Source organism: Ipomoea triloba, chromosome 7 (assembly GCF_003576645.1).
Source record: "Ipomoea triloba cultivar NCNSP0323 chromosome 7, ASM357664v1".
Classification (NCBI taxonomy): Eukaryota; Viridiplantae; Streptophyta; class Magnoliopsida; order Solanales; family Convolvulaceae; genus Ipomoea; species Ipomoea triloba.
In genome coordinates, this window is record NC_044922.1 from 21,053,526 (window position 1) to 21,067,006 (window position 13,481).

Consider the following 13,481-nt stretch of genomic DNA (forward strand, 5'->3'; position numbering starts at 1 on the left):
TGGCTTCAGTCCACGCAATCATCATCGGCGGGTGTTGACCGAAACTCCTCCGGCGAAACTTTAAATTGCAATGGTAGCAATTTGGTCTCTGTAGTTTTGCTTTAGATTTGTGCTATTGCAGTCTTGCATAGCCTCTATGATCTTTACAGAACTAGTTTAGTCACCAATAAACTCAGAATTTCACAGTTATTCTCCAAAATATCTGAACTTTTACAGGAAACCATCTTTCCAAACATCCTAAATCATCAAAAGATTTGATACCCATGCTTCCACAGACCAAAAGAATATAATTTATAGTCTTTAAGACCCAATCTTCAGGATTTTAAGTCCAAATCTTCAAGATTGATTCAAGTAAATGTACTTCATGTCTACCCTGAAGATAACAATCTTCAAGTTCTACATGGCTTAGAGTAAATTCATTGTTTCAAAAAAAATGTAGAGAATGGATATGGTACAATCTTCAGGATTGTCATTAGAATTTATCATTTTATAAAATAATCTCTTAACTCTTTTGGGGCATACGTGGGTTGAATATTAATAACCTGTCCACTATCCTTCAAACATACATACTTTTTCATTCAACATCTTTTTAGAGATGTTTTCTTTTGGATGATCTTTTATATACAAAACATCTAACAACTTCCTACCATTATTATATTGATAAAGTTTCCTTTGTGAGTTATGATAGAACTTCACTTTTACTCCATCAATTTAAAAGACATTAAGTCAATTGATTTTCATGACAAAACCAGAAATCTTCATAAATTGAAATACTTTATCCATTATAACCTACTTTGATAGGTGCCAAAGATACCTATAGAGAGTGCAAGATTACAAGAGAGTGAAGCTATTTAAGAAAGCCTAGGGAGATATTTTAGGAGAGGAGGAAAAGGAGAGGAGAAGAGTTCCATCATCTTGGAAGATTTCTAGAGATTGTAGAGCTAGGTTAGATCTAGAATTGAATAGTTGATCTTAGTTACGAATCGGAGCTTGAAGAACTTGTGGATTGCATTTACTATTGCTTTAGTAACTCCTAGCAATTGATTTACATTTGCTTTTAGTTTTTTTAATTGCAATTTCCTTTTGATTATCATTTGAGCTTCTAGATATATCTTGCTTTGAACTTCCTACTATGATTAACTAGATTTACTTGGGAGTTGGATGCTCCACACCAGGGATCATGCTTGATTGAATTATATTATTCCATTAAATTGAGAAATGCAAGTTAGGTTTCATGTGTTCATGTATGGTTGATGTTTGGAGAGATTTGTTCCTATTACCGGCCATGATAGGTAGCAAAGAGAGAGGAAGTGGGGGTTGCGAGATATCAGATCTCCATGAGTCTTACTTGACCACATTCTCGCCCTTAATCCGGGTGGACGAGGCCCGGAAGGAGTGGTAGACCATGTGTTTGACGTAATGCCCCAACCGACTGAGGAAATGGGTGTATAAGCATGACGTCGCTTGGTGTAGGTGCTGTTAGGTTCCTTGAACAAGACTTGCTTGTGTTGTCCTGATTTCACCGTAATTACATCAAGCATGAGACCTAGTGAAAGCATCCATCTCCTTGCTTAATTTAGTTGATTGTTTGTCTGTAAAGACAATTCAAGTGGTAAGAGTGCTCTACTTACAACTGAGAGGTCGGAGGTTCAATCCTCAAACCCTTCGGTTTGAGCCGATCAGCTATGGGTAACCTAGGCTGGTCAAACCTCGTTAAAAGAATTTAGTTGATTGTTTACTTTTTCCTTACACTTGTTCAAACTCTTGTACCATGACTTTTTTGCTCTTAATTAATTCTTGTAACTCTTGCCTATTAACTTCCTAAATGCCACACATTTGACTCGATTCCAATTTGTCATCCTCAAGAGAACGACACTCGGGGAATTCATTCCTCATTTACACTTCCCATCACCTCTCCACAATCAACAACAATCAAATGGCGATGTTGCCGGGTATGGAAAACTGTATTTGAGTTGTGTGCTTTGACATTTACGAAGTTTGTTGCTAAGAGTTCTTGAATTGCTTTTCTTTTAACTTGTTTTTCTTTTGCATCTTAAGCTATATTGTTGAATCGGTTGTTGAGAAGTGAGCATTTGCACTTGTTATATCCTTTTGCTCATGACAACACTTGCGTGCATAGGGGTGAGGTATCATGTGCAACTGCTGCCATGATCTGAAATGATGGTCATCCTGACTTTCTAGCCATCGTGTTGCCTCTCCAATTACTGAAAATGGAAATAACTTCAGTCTGATGATTTCTTCACTAACTCCTTCCTGTCTGTACATCATGCAAGCTCGAATAAATCTAGTAATATGCGCATGTGGATCCTCTGAAGGTAATCCTGAATACTGGTTGTTCTGAACCAAAGTGAGTATGGTCGGGTGCACATGAAAGTTTACGTTCTCCAATGGGGTACGTAAATGGAGTTATGCATTTTAAAATCTGGTGTCATATAATCTACTATGGACCTTTGTTGCTCTTGCGGTACTTCTAATATTCATCTTCTCGAATATGTTCCGGTGGATTCACTCTGTTGATTTGCGGTTCTTCTAGTATTGGGTCGTTCTGATTGATTTGTCCAGGTGGATTAATTGGAACTGGTGGTGGATTTGGTACAGTTGTTCCTCTTCCTTGGGAATTTCTCGTAGTGCTTGTAGAAGCCATTTGTTCTTTTCGGATGCTTTTCTTTCTTGTTGCTCTGTTAATTTCCGGTATGTAAGGAAATAAGCCTTGGTTTCCTTTTGCTCTTGTGTGCATTCACCTATTAAGATCTTCAAGAAAGCAAACAATCCACAATTGACTAGAAGTAGCCAATTGGGGTAAGTAACAAAAACGGATAAAACAGAAAATAAAATAAAATAAAATGGAATAACAATACTCAAATTCTCACAATCATTCAATCAAGTAAAAGCAAAACAATTGACAACCTATTGCCCTCCCCGGCAACGGCGCCATTTTGACAACACTTGCGTGCATAGGGGTGAGGTGTCATGTAATGTGGAATATAAGTGTAATGATAAAACGAAGAGTCTACGACTCCCCGAGTGTCGGTCTCGAAGGAGGTACGTGGAGGTGTATCTATGCTATTACTTTTAATCAATTGAATCATACGATGCAACAAGTATAGATGGTGAATGTGTTGAATGGCATATGTGAAGTGTAAATGAGCACGGGGTAATGAGAAGCAAAATATAAGAGATACGAAATAAGAAATAAGAAATAAGAAAATAAGGGATTGGATCGTGTTGGTCTATGTTGCATCCTAGTGTGTCTCAAGTAATGGACAAATCATGCAATGATGTTGGCTATTCAAGAGTGTGTCATCTTAGTCCTTTTCCACCTTTGTGTACTAGGGCATCTTAGGCTTAGGAGTGCCTTTTAGCAACCAAAAGCCCTAAGAGACATTTTAACAAACACCTTAGCTACACACTTTCCTACTATTCCTAATCATGGAATTCTATAGGATCTATGATTGCAAAAAAAGCTTCAACTTAACTCAAATCAAAACCATGATAGAGTCAAGGTCTCAATCTCTCAATAGATTAGCCAAATCTATACAAGATCTAATCAAAACAACAATCAATAGACAAGAATAGATTTTTCCAACAAGGCAATCAAATCCACAATAAGAAATAGGATCTTCACACTAGCAACATAGATTCACACAATCCAAGCCCTAGATTAAACTAGCCACACATAATCAAGAATTCAAGATCAATAGCTAATTCAATCCAAAAACAAGATATGTAAAATAGATAAGATTATAATAGAGATCACCTAGTAAATGAAATGTGTTCTTCAATCCAAGCTTCAAATCTTCAATTACAAGGAGGAAATGCAAATCTAGACTAATCTAAAATGGAAAACTAAGAAATCAGAAAATGGGGTTGGGAATGGGATCCTCCCTGAGATTCTACCAAGCCTCCTTAAATAGTCTCCGAAATTTTGTCCTAAAAATATTTTCTCCGCAGTGTCTCGTTCACGCGTCCTTCACGCGTGAAGGCTCGCGTGGACAGCTACTGGAAAGTGTCCACGCGACCTTCACGCGTGAATGCTTCCTTCCAAGTCCTCCGGGGCTCCTGTCTAGCTCGGTTTGCTCGTTTCGCTCGTTCCTTGTTCCTAATGGTTCCCGAGACCTACGAAATGTCTTAAAATGTACCAAAGGTAACTCTGTGTGTGGTTAACGATTTTAAAGCACAAAGTATCATAAGATTATCACATAAAGATGCTAAAAATGCTAACAATTACCTTTATTAATACTCAAATATATAGGTGTCTTGGGAGCTTATCAGCTCACTTGCAACCGATACTTGTGGCAAGACAATTGTTGATTAAGCTTTTTGCAGGGAAATTCTTGGTAAAAACTATTTGAAAGCTTACCAATGAGTGCATATATATGCCCCCATGGTTGTCCACACCACGAGGGAAATCCATGGAAATATACTCCACCCCAACCATATCCCTATTACCCCCATTCTTAGGGGTGTCCAATTTACCGAAATTTTTCGGTTAACCGACCGAATAGAAAAATTTCAGTTAACCATTAACCGAACCGAAAAATTCGGTTCGATTAATGGTTAAAAGAATCTTGAAACTTCGGTTAACGGTTAATTCGGTTCGAAAGGTCGCTATATATATATATAGATAATTAATTAAATATAAATACTAAATACTAATTGGATTGAAGATTTGAAGTTATAGATGTTTGAATATTTGAAGATGAGATGGTGATATCACTATTTGTTTATACACGATAAACTCATCGTGGGTAGTAACGATCAAATGATCAAGTCTACCAAGATCATGTTAAATTTGATATTTGACATGAAAGATATGGCTTTTGCAGATTTAATCCTTAGGATTAAGATCGTGAAAAGACCTGATGGTCTCGTGTGAAGCCAATCTCAGTGTGTTGATTAATTCCTTGCAAAAGGATGATAATCAAGTAGCTTGGACAGCGTTAGATACTAACGTATAACTATCCAAAAATCACGGGAATTGTATGTGTCAGGGAGAATACACTCAGATTTTGGTAGTTTTAATTGTATCTAATGAGTTGTACTAGCCGAATATTGCCTTGCGATTAACAAACTCAGTAGTTATACGAGTAACCCTAGTGATACGCACTAAAAGGCAATAGTGAGAGTTATGAGATACTTACGGTATACACTCATAACTTGGGACTACACTATGTGTAATATCCCGTTATACTTGAAGTGTATAGCACCTTATTCGGATATCAAAAGGACGCTAAGTCCATGAGTGACTACATGTGTATGTGAGCTAGTGTAGTCGGTTGTACGAAAATTCTCGAAATAATCTGTGAGAGCTAGATCCTAGATGGAATCAGAGCTGATAGCCTTAAGAGGCTGAATGGCTATGTCATTTTATTGAGAATATTCCTAATTGAGAAAACTTGTACTTCCAATGTGTGTGCATTGCGATAGTCAAGCCAAAATTGGTTGAGTATAGAGTTGCATGGTAAGTCTAGACTTATAAGTCATAGACAGAATACAATTAAACAATTTCTCACAACTGGTGTTGTCTCTATTGACTATGTGAGGTTAAAAGGATAACGTAATAGCTGCTAACCTGATGGTTATAAATGGTTGTTGAGAAATTGTAACGAGGAATGGGTTTGAAGCCCTTGGATAAAAGTTCCACTAGTACAAAACTGCACATCCGCTATTGTTGTAAAAGGGCTTTCGCCACCGTTGTACAACAGTAGCGGATGAGAGAGTCTCTGAATGTCGTTGACTTTCCGTCACCGTTGTGGAACGGTAGCGAAAAGTCTGATCATTCGCTACCGTTATTCACTAGAACAGTAGCGAATTACTATTTTTTTTAATATTTGGTCATCCGCTACCATTCCTAGCTAAGAACGGTAGCGGATGATCTATAAAATAAAAAAATAAAAAAATCATCCGCTACCGTTCCTAGCTAAGAATGGTAGCGGATGATCTATAAAATAAAAAATAAAAAATCATCTGTTAGTGTTCTTAGCTAAGAACGGTAGCGGATGATTATTTTTTTTAAAAAAAAATTATTTATTTTAATTAAAACCTCTATTTTTTTTTAATTCATGGACCTATTACAGCTTAAAATTCATATCAACACACTATATCTAACACAATATTATCATCAAGAACACCTAATACTACCAAACTTTATATCATAACAAAATTAAATTATTATCAAACTTTATACCCACACAATACTTTAAATCATCACACTTTAAAAAAATTCTATCATCAAAACACAATACTATCATCAAAATTAAATTATTAGCTACTGTTTGTGAGTTACGTTAACAGTATAATGTATGCAGTTCCTCAAATAAAACAGCAGCTGCGACAATCTCTGCATGCATACACAAAGTTGATAAGCATTATGAACACTGGTTGCATATAAGATAACGAATACAAAGGGCATCCACCAATCATACCCGCTGTTCAAGGCCAACTTCTTAAGGATTTAGTTTCATACATTGCAGCATTTCTATGGCTTCTTGGAATCCATCTACTGCAGTTTTCTCATTCCCAATATTTCTGTCCACATCAGCAACTTTTGCAAGTGATACAGCCACATCTATGGTCTGGGGCAGTGATAATATAGGTCGAAATTAAACAGATTAAGAAAAGGGAAATACTAAAGCTCATATTACGAGAACATAGCAGCTATGGCATCACCAACTTAGATTGCAGGCATTCCCAAAACATAAAGACGGATGAAAATAGCCATTTAGTTCTAACCCAATTCTCTCCAAATAAATACGACTTACCGACAACACTATAAATTGAGTTCTTGACAGTACACCATGAGTTTCTTTAAAGATGTAGTAGTAGAGTGAACATTAAGTTAAAATATATAACCTGTTATCTCTTGGTGGATTCAATTTCCTTGTTAGAAGGTATCAGCGCGGAAACTATTTTACCTTCTTTTATTTATTTTTTTAAAGAATTGATATTTGCACATCATTACCTTTAAGAGCTGATCTTCTGTTGGTTTTGTAAACTTGTGAAATTATAAGGTTATGAGCAATGCAATTAACTTCAGTGTCTACTCAATTACCGAGAGTGGAGGTGAAAGCAAGGCATACTATTATTATATAATATTAAAAGACTATCTCTAAACAACACTAATGTCTGCTAAAATAAGCTACTTAATTTGTGAAGTTGATAGTGAAGGAACAGAACAGAACAGAATAAGCTAGTCTAATTTATTTCATATGCTCCATCCAAATACACATGCATTTGGAAGAGTGAGATATTCAACGTATTTTTATGTCATTAAATGGACTTTGAGAAAGACTAAAAAGAGAAGATATGCAAAACAAATATCTTGCCTATAAAAGTTGATGAAAAACCAAGGCCAGATATGCCAACAGCAACAATAGCTGGTGCACCACCTGGAGCCTTTTTAAAGGACAGTACACCATGGAAAGTAAAAGGTTAACATACCTAAGATGGTTGAGAATGCTGCTTAATGGCATTGTGGCGAATATCCAATGCTTGAAAATAATATGAACTTGCAGCTTGCAAATCTTCATCATAGTATTTAAGGTCACCAATTTTATTTAGAGAGACAAAGAGTATGTGCTATCTGCAAATGTTAGATAGCAATAAGGTAAGGTAGGGAAATGCATATAAAACACCATGAGTTTATGCCACATAAATTAGTATGGGGTGTATGCCAGAAAATACATTACTTAGTAACTATACATTGACAACTATTAATCTCAATCTACACAATCCAGAGCTCATAAAGTTTGCACCAAATATACCAATCTCTAAATCATCTTTAGGCACTTTTAAAAGGAAATTGACACTCTCTTCAAAATATTTGACTGCAGATGCGGCATCTCGTATAGCTCAGCTGCATTTTTAGAGTCAATATAGAGCATTATTTGAAGTTTCAAGACCTTAGTTTACTAAAAGAAAGAAGGGAAAACCCAAAGTTACATAGTTTACTAAAAGAAAGAAGGGACAAAGGCACACCTGCAATCACCAAGCATACCCAGAACTGCTCCAAGCTGTGAGCACAGGTCTGATGTATTTCTCAATCTTTCTACTTGTTCTCGAATATCTTTTGCACATATGCTAAGTCTTGATTTTGCACTTTCAACATTATTTGCACGAAATGCCTACACCAAAATTACTCAAAAGTCGAGTATGTTCAAATCTGGGGAAAAAATCCCAAAAAAAAAAAAAAGAAATCCAAAATTTTGAACTACTTCTATATAGATCTAACATGAACATCTATATTTTATTATAACAAAAAATCATAAGAATACCTTATGTCAAACCTGAAGGCGGAAAAGACAGATCTGAGATTTATTTTAAGAAAAAGGCAAAAGAAAAGACATATCTAAGATTTATTTTAAGAAAAAACAAAAGAAAAGACAGATATGAGATTTACCTTTGAGTCTTTGGTCTCGGCTGATCTGAGAGAGTGAGAGTGAGAGTCGGCGGCTGTGGCGCTGGAGGCGGTGGAGCCGTGTGAGTGAGAGGCGGCGGTGGAGGTGTGAGAGATAAAGGGAGAGGGAGAGTAAGGCGTCGTGGTGGCAGTGGAGGTATCACGGTGGCAGTGGAGCCATGAGAGTGAGAGGTGGTGGTGGAGGCGTGAGAGATAAAGGGAACCGTTAGAGTGAGAAGGAGAGTGAGATCTGATCTGTTTGTTCGATTTGTTTTAATAATTAATACTCCATATTTCACTACCGTTTTTAAAGAAACAGTCGCGAAATGTATATGTATTTTTTAAAAAATATTTTTTAATATCTTTTCTGCCACCGTTTCATCTTAGAACGGTGGCAGAATATTAGGTGCTTTTTTTTTTTTAAATCGCATCCGTTCTAGCTAATAACGATAGCGGATTGTTCTTCACTTATTTACAAAATTGTCACCGCGCGTTTTCACTACCGTTCTTACAAGAACGGTAGCTAAATGTCAAAGTTTTATGTGTTTTTTTGTACTAGTGTTCTATAGTGGATACCCAACCTAGCTGGCACCTAGGTTCAATGGGACAACTAAATTATGGAACGAAGTGTGTCACTGTGGGGGTTTCCCCTACCACTCCTCGTTAGAACAGTGACTCCCGTACGAGGTTAGCATATTGTTGCTTTAATGATTTGAATGTCTGTTGACATGTGTGAGTATGCGAGATAACTCGGGAAAAGAATCACCTATGTGAGAGAGAAGTGAGGGTCGCTTCAAAGGAGAATTGATTGGCTTAATTCTTTAGAAACTCTTGTAGAACTAGGAATGGTGACCCATGACCAAAGCCGGCACACTAATGAGAACAGAACAAGGGTTGGAAGGTTCCTGTGTGAGATGTGTCAATGTCTACACAAACGGCAGTCGGTTCAAAGATATCGCATTCTATCGTATAACTAATAGGGTAAACATATTCTCACAAGGCAAGGTTCAAAGGGTAACACCTACCTCTGCTATGCAAAGATCGACCGTTTCAACACAGTCGTGTCTTTTTAGTCCCGAAAAATCAATTTCATTCATATGGGGGATTGTTAGAATTCTTAGCTAAAATTGCCTATTTTGAGTGAATATTTTGTGGTACAAATATTTGTGGGTCCACTTCCGATTTGAGTCGGGTCAAAATTGATTCGGGTTCTTCGTATTTGAGACGAAGATATTAATATTTGCTACGCTCAAAATGGGTAATAGGTGAATGAGAAATTGATTCTCAAAGTGAACCTATTCGAGAGAAGTCAATATTAATATTCAGGAAAATGCAATACTGAAAAATGTCAATATAATTAGCACGCTAGTATGCTAATTAAAATTGAACATTGTAACAGTACTGCTAAGCACCACTAAGGGCATGTTTGGTTCGCTGGAAGTGTTTTTCCAATGGAAGTGGGTTCCTTCAAATCAAAGAAATTGCACTTTTCCCATGTTTGGTTGATTGGAACTTATATTCCAATAGAACTAGAGTTCTGCATTTCACACGAAAACAAAATCGGAGGTGAGAGGTGGTATTTTATTTTCCGTGTTAGTTAGGAACAAAAAGTGAGATGGTAGGACTATTTTACCTTTTGATTCTTCCTCCTCCCGTTTCTTTGCTTCTTCTTCCTCACTGCCAAACTAGAAATTGGAAAGCTAGAACTCCAACAACGCGGACCTCCTCCAGATCGGCAGATCGCCGGTCGCCGCCTCGTCTCCTGCCGCCTTGTCTCTGCGCCTCAAACCTCGCCGCTGGTCGCCGCCTCACTCTGCGCCTCCGCCTCCCGCTTCCGGCGCGCTTCCTCCTCTGGTCTCTAGCTCTGATCTACTGACTGCTTCAAATCCCCTTCAATGACTGAAGAAACCTAATATCATTTTTGGGCCCCCAAAATTGAAATAAGAATAATGAGGGTTGACGGTTGTGGACTTGTGGTTCTGTCGCTAAACATGAGAAACCCGTCGCTAAACTGTTTAGCGACGGATTAGAGACATATTTCGTCCGTCGCTAAAATGGGCATCGCTAAATTTTAGCGATGCAATTTTTTTCCTTCACTAAACGTTAGTAACGGAAATATTCGTCGCTACATGAAAACCATTCGTCGCTATATTTCTCCCAATGACGATTTGGACGTTGAAATTGGCGAGGAAATTGTGATGGAAATTTTCGCCGCTAGACTCCTACGACGACGATTTGGTGACGAACTTTGCAAGGGAATAGCTACGGATGTTTCCGTCGCTAGTCTTAACGAAAACCGACAAGTAAACCTAGCAACGGATATGAAATCCGTCGCTAGATTGTTTTAAAAAAAAAACATATTCGCTTGCGTTTAATATGTTAAGTCTAGCAACGGATACATAATTCTGTCGCTAGACTTAACCAAAACTTGTAGCCTTGGTGTAAATGTAACGACGGATGCCATATCCGTCGCTAGATTATTTTTTTTTAAAAAAATGTTCGTTGGTTTAGCGACGGATAACATAATCCGTCGCTAGGATTTTTAAAAAATTGGGCCGAAACTTTAGTAAAAAATGAAACTACGTCGCTAATCCGTTGTTAGCTTAGCAACAGAAACAATCCGTCGCTAAATCCGTCGTTATTTTTACCTTTTTTTGTAGTGCTTGTTGTGTTGTATCATACTTTGATCATATTTACTGTGTTCGAATGCTTTATATATATTTGTGTGTTGTAATATATATGAATATATTATTTTGTGGAATATCGACTGTTCATCCCCAACATATTATCAAATAGAACTGTAGTTGAATTGATATGATACTTTTGTTTTGATGAAATGACACTACAGTATGTATAAAAAGAAACTGAATAACATGTCTCATATATTGAGTATATATTGTTAAATGAAACTGTAGTTATATCAAAATGATACTTTAGTTGTGTTTAAATGAAACTGCAGTGTGTATAAAATGAAACTGAATAATAGTTTCACATATTTGAGTATATTGTCCAATGAAAACGTAGTTGAATTAGAATTATAATTATAATTTAGTAGTGTTGTAATAAGATTACTACGTGTATAAAACGAAATTCAATAACATGTATTACTGTGATAAGACTATTGTATTTATAATGTCGAATGAAACTAAAGTTGAAACAAAATGAAACTTTAGTTTTGCTTAAATGAAACTATAATATATGTAAAATGAAACTAAATATGTTATACAAAGAAACAAATTATGCGGAACGGGTGCCGTTTCTTTTCATTAAAAGAAACGACGCCATTTTGGACCATGGTCCATAGTAAAATTTGCCTCACTTTATATTATTGCATTAGTTTTTTTTTTAATAACCCAAGTTTTTCACTTTTTCATATTAGTCAGACTTTATCTTTGACTCAATCAACTTGTCCTAGACTATGAGAAGATAAATCGAGCCAGTCTAGTTTCGCAATTTAATATCAAATTGTACACTTTGAATACAAAAACTCATCCTAAACCCGAACTCTTAAAATTCGTAGTAGAATTGAACCTCCACTTTACTGCGAAAAATAAATTTTAAGTAAAACTTCTCATTTATTAAATCAATATTTTGAAAGAAATTAGAATATTATGATATGTAAGGCATAGAATTTGGTTGCGCCATTGCACATTTGCAAGTCTAGTCTACTAATGGTGTGAATGCTCATTTCAGACACGCAACGAGTAGAAGGCATTTTATGCTGGCCAATTTCCATGAAGTTTCCAATATCAACATCGTAATATGCCATTATTAGTTAATTAGTTATTATGTTCACAGATATGGCACACAAATCATAAATGTGATATGGCTATTAATATCCAAAGCGCGTTAGGAATCAGTGGATTTAAATTGCCATCCGTCATATTTACACACCAATCATACTATTCTATTAATTTAATATACATTCAATATAAAAATAATGTATATTCAATATAAAAATAATGTATATTGTATTCAGGGAATGTACATTATTTGTGTACTATAAAAATAATGTACTATTTGTGTACTATAAAAATAATGTACATTCAGTACAAAAATAATGTATATTTAATACATTAAAAATGTACATTTTATTATGGTCCACACAGCTATGTGGACCATGGTCCATACAATAATTACACCCCTTTCCTTTTGTAATTGTTTGAATTAAAATCATCAACTAACATAAGTTACGTTAAGCTGTGATTATTCAAATTTTGAATTATAAAAATTAAGTCCAAAAATAAACATAAAAATATCATTAGAGTGAGGGATGAACAATTATACGTGTTAATTTAATTATATTATATGTAATTAGTGCTTTTCAAATATTAAACCACTAGAGCTTTTCAAATATTTATTTCTGTATTTAGGTGACTTGAACCTAAATTTTAGGAATAAGGTTCAAATTGGCCTCTGAACGTAACCTAAAAATGCAATTAGGCCACTGAACCAAAAAAAAGTGCAATTAGGCCTATGAACACTCTAAATGTATGCAATTTCACCTGATAGCAGGTTACCATGCATTTCATCAGGTTACTTGCTTACGTGAATGATGAGTTGACATTTTAAAATAATTTTTAATAATAAACTATTAAAATAAAAAATTAAAATAATTTAAAAAATTAAAAAAAAAACGCGCACACACACCATAATAAAGCAAAAGTCGTTTTGTGAAAGACGTTGACTTTCCGTTGTAATAATAATAATAATAATAATAATAATAATAATAATAATAATAATAATAAGGGTATTATTAAGGGGTGGCCAAAGGTGTGTGTTTTTTTTAAATTTAAAATAAAATTTTTAAATTATTTTAATATTTTATGGAATAAGGGTCAAATAGGCCATTGAACAGCACATCAAATTGCAATTAGGCCATCAAACTCAAAAACAATGCAATTGGGTCCCTGAACTACACAAATTCATGCAATTTAACTCTAAATGACTTGTTTTACTTGATGTACCGATTACCAATTTAAAAATAGTATTTAAAAATAATTTTAAATAAAGTAATTAATTTAAAAAAAAAAAAAAAAAAAAAAAAAAAAAAAAAAAAAACTTC

General features: G+C 35.3%; 1 long non-coding RNA gene across 3 annotated transcripts; it reads right to left on the reverse strand.

Moving 5' to 3' along the window:
- Positions 1-6,189: 6,189 nt before the first annotated feature.
- LOC116025906 lies at positions 6,190-8,662 on the reverse strand. Of its 3 annotated transcripts, XR_004099746.1 has the most exons (7): positions 8,420-8,662; positions 8,295-8,327; positions 7,999-8,144; positions 7,785-7,876; positions 7,462-7,603; positions 6,447-6,596; positions 6,190-6,361 (listed from the first exon to the last, which is right to left on the reverse strand). It is a non-coding gene; the product is annotated as an uncharacterized LOC116025906 (long non-coding RNA). The 3 variants fall into 3 exon arrangements; XR_004099745.1 differs by lacking the exon at positions 8,295-8,327; XR_004099747.1 differs by lacking the exons at positions 7,785-7,876; positions 8,295-8,327.
- Positions 8,663-13,481: the final 4,819 nt, after the last annotated feature.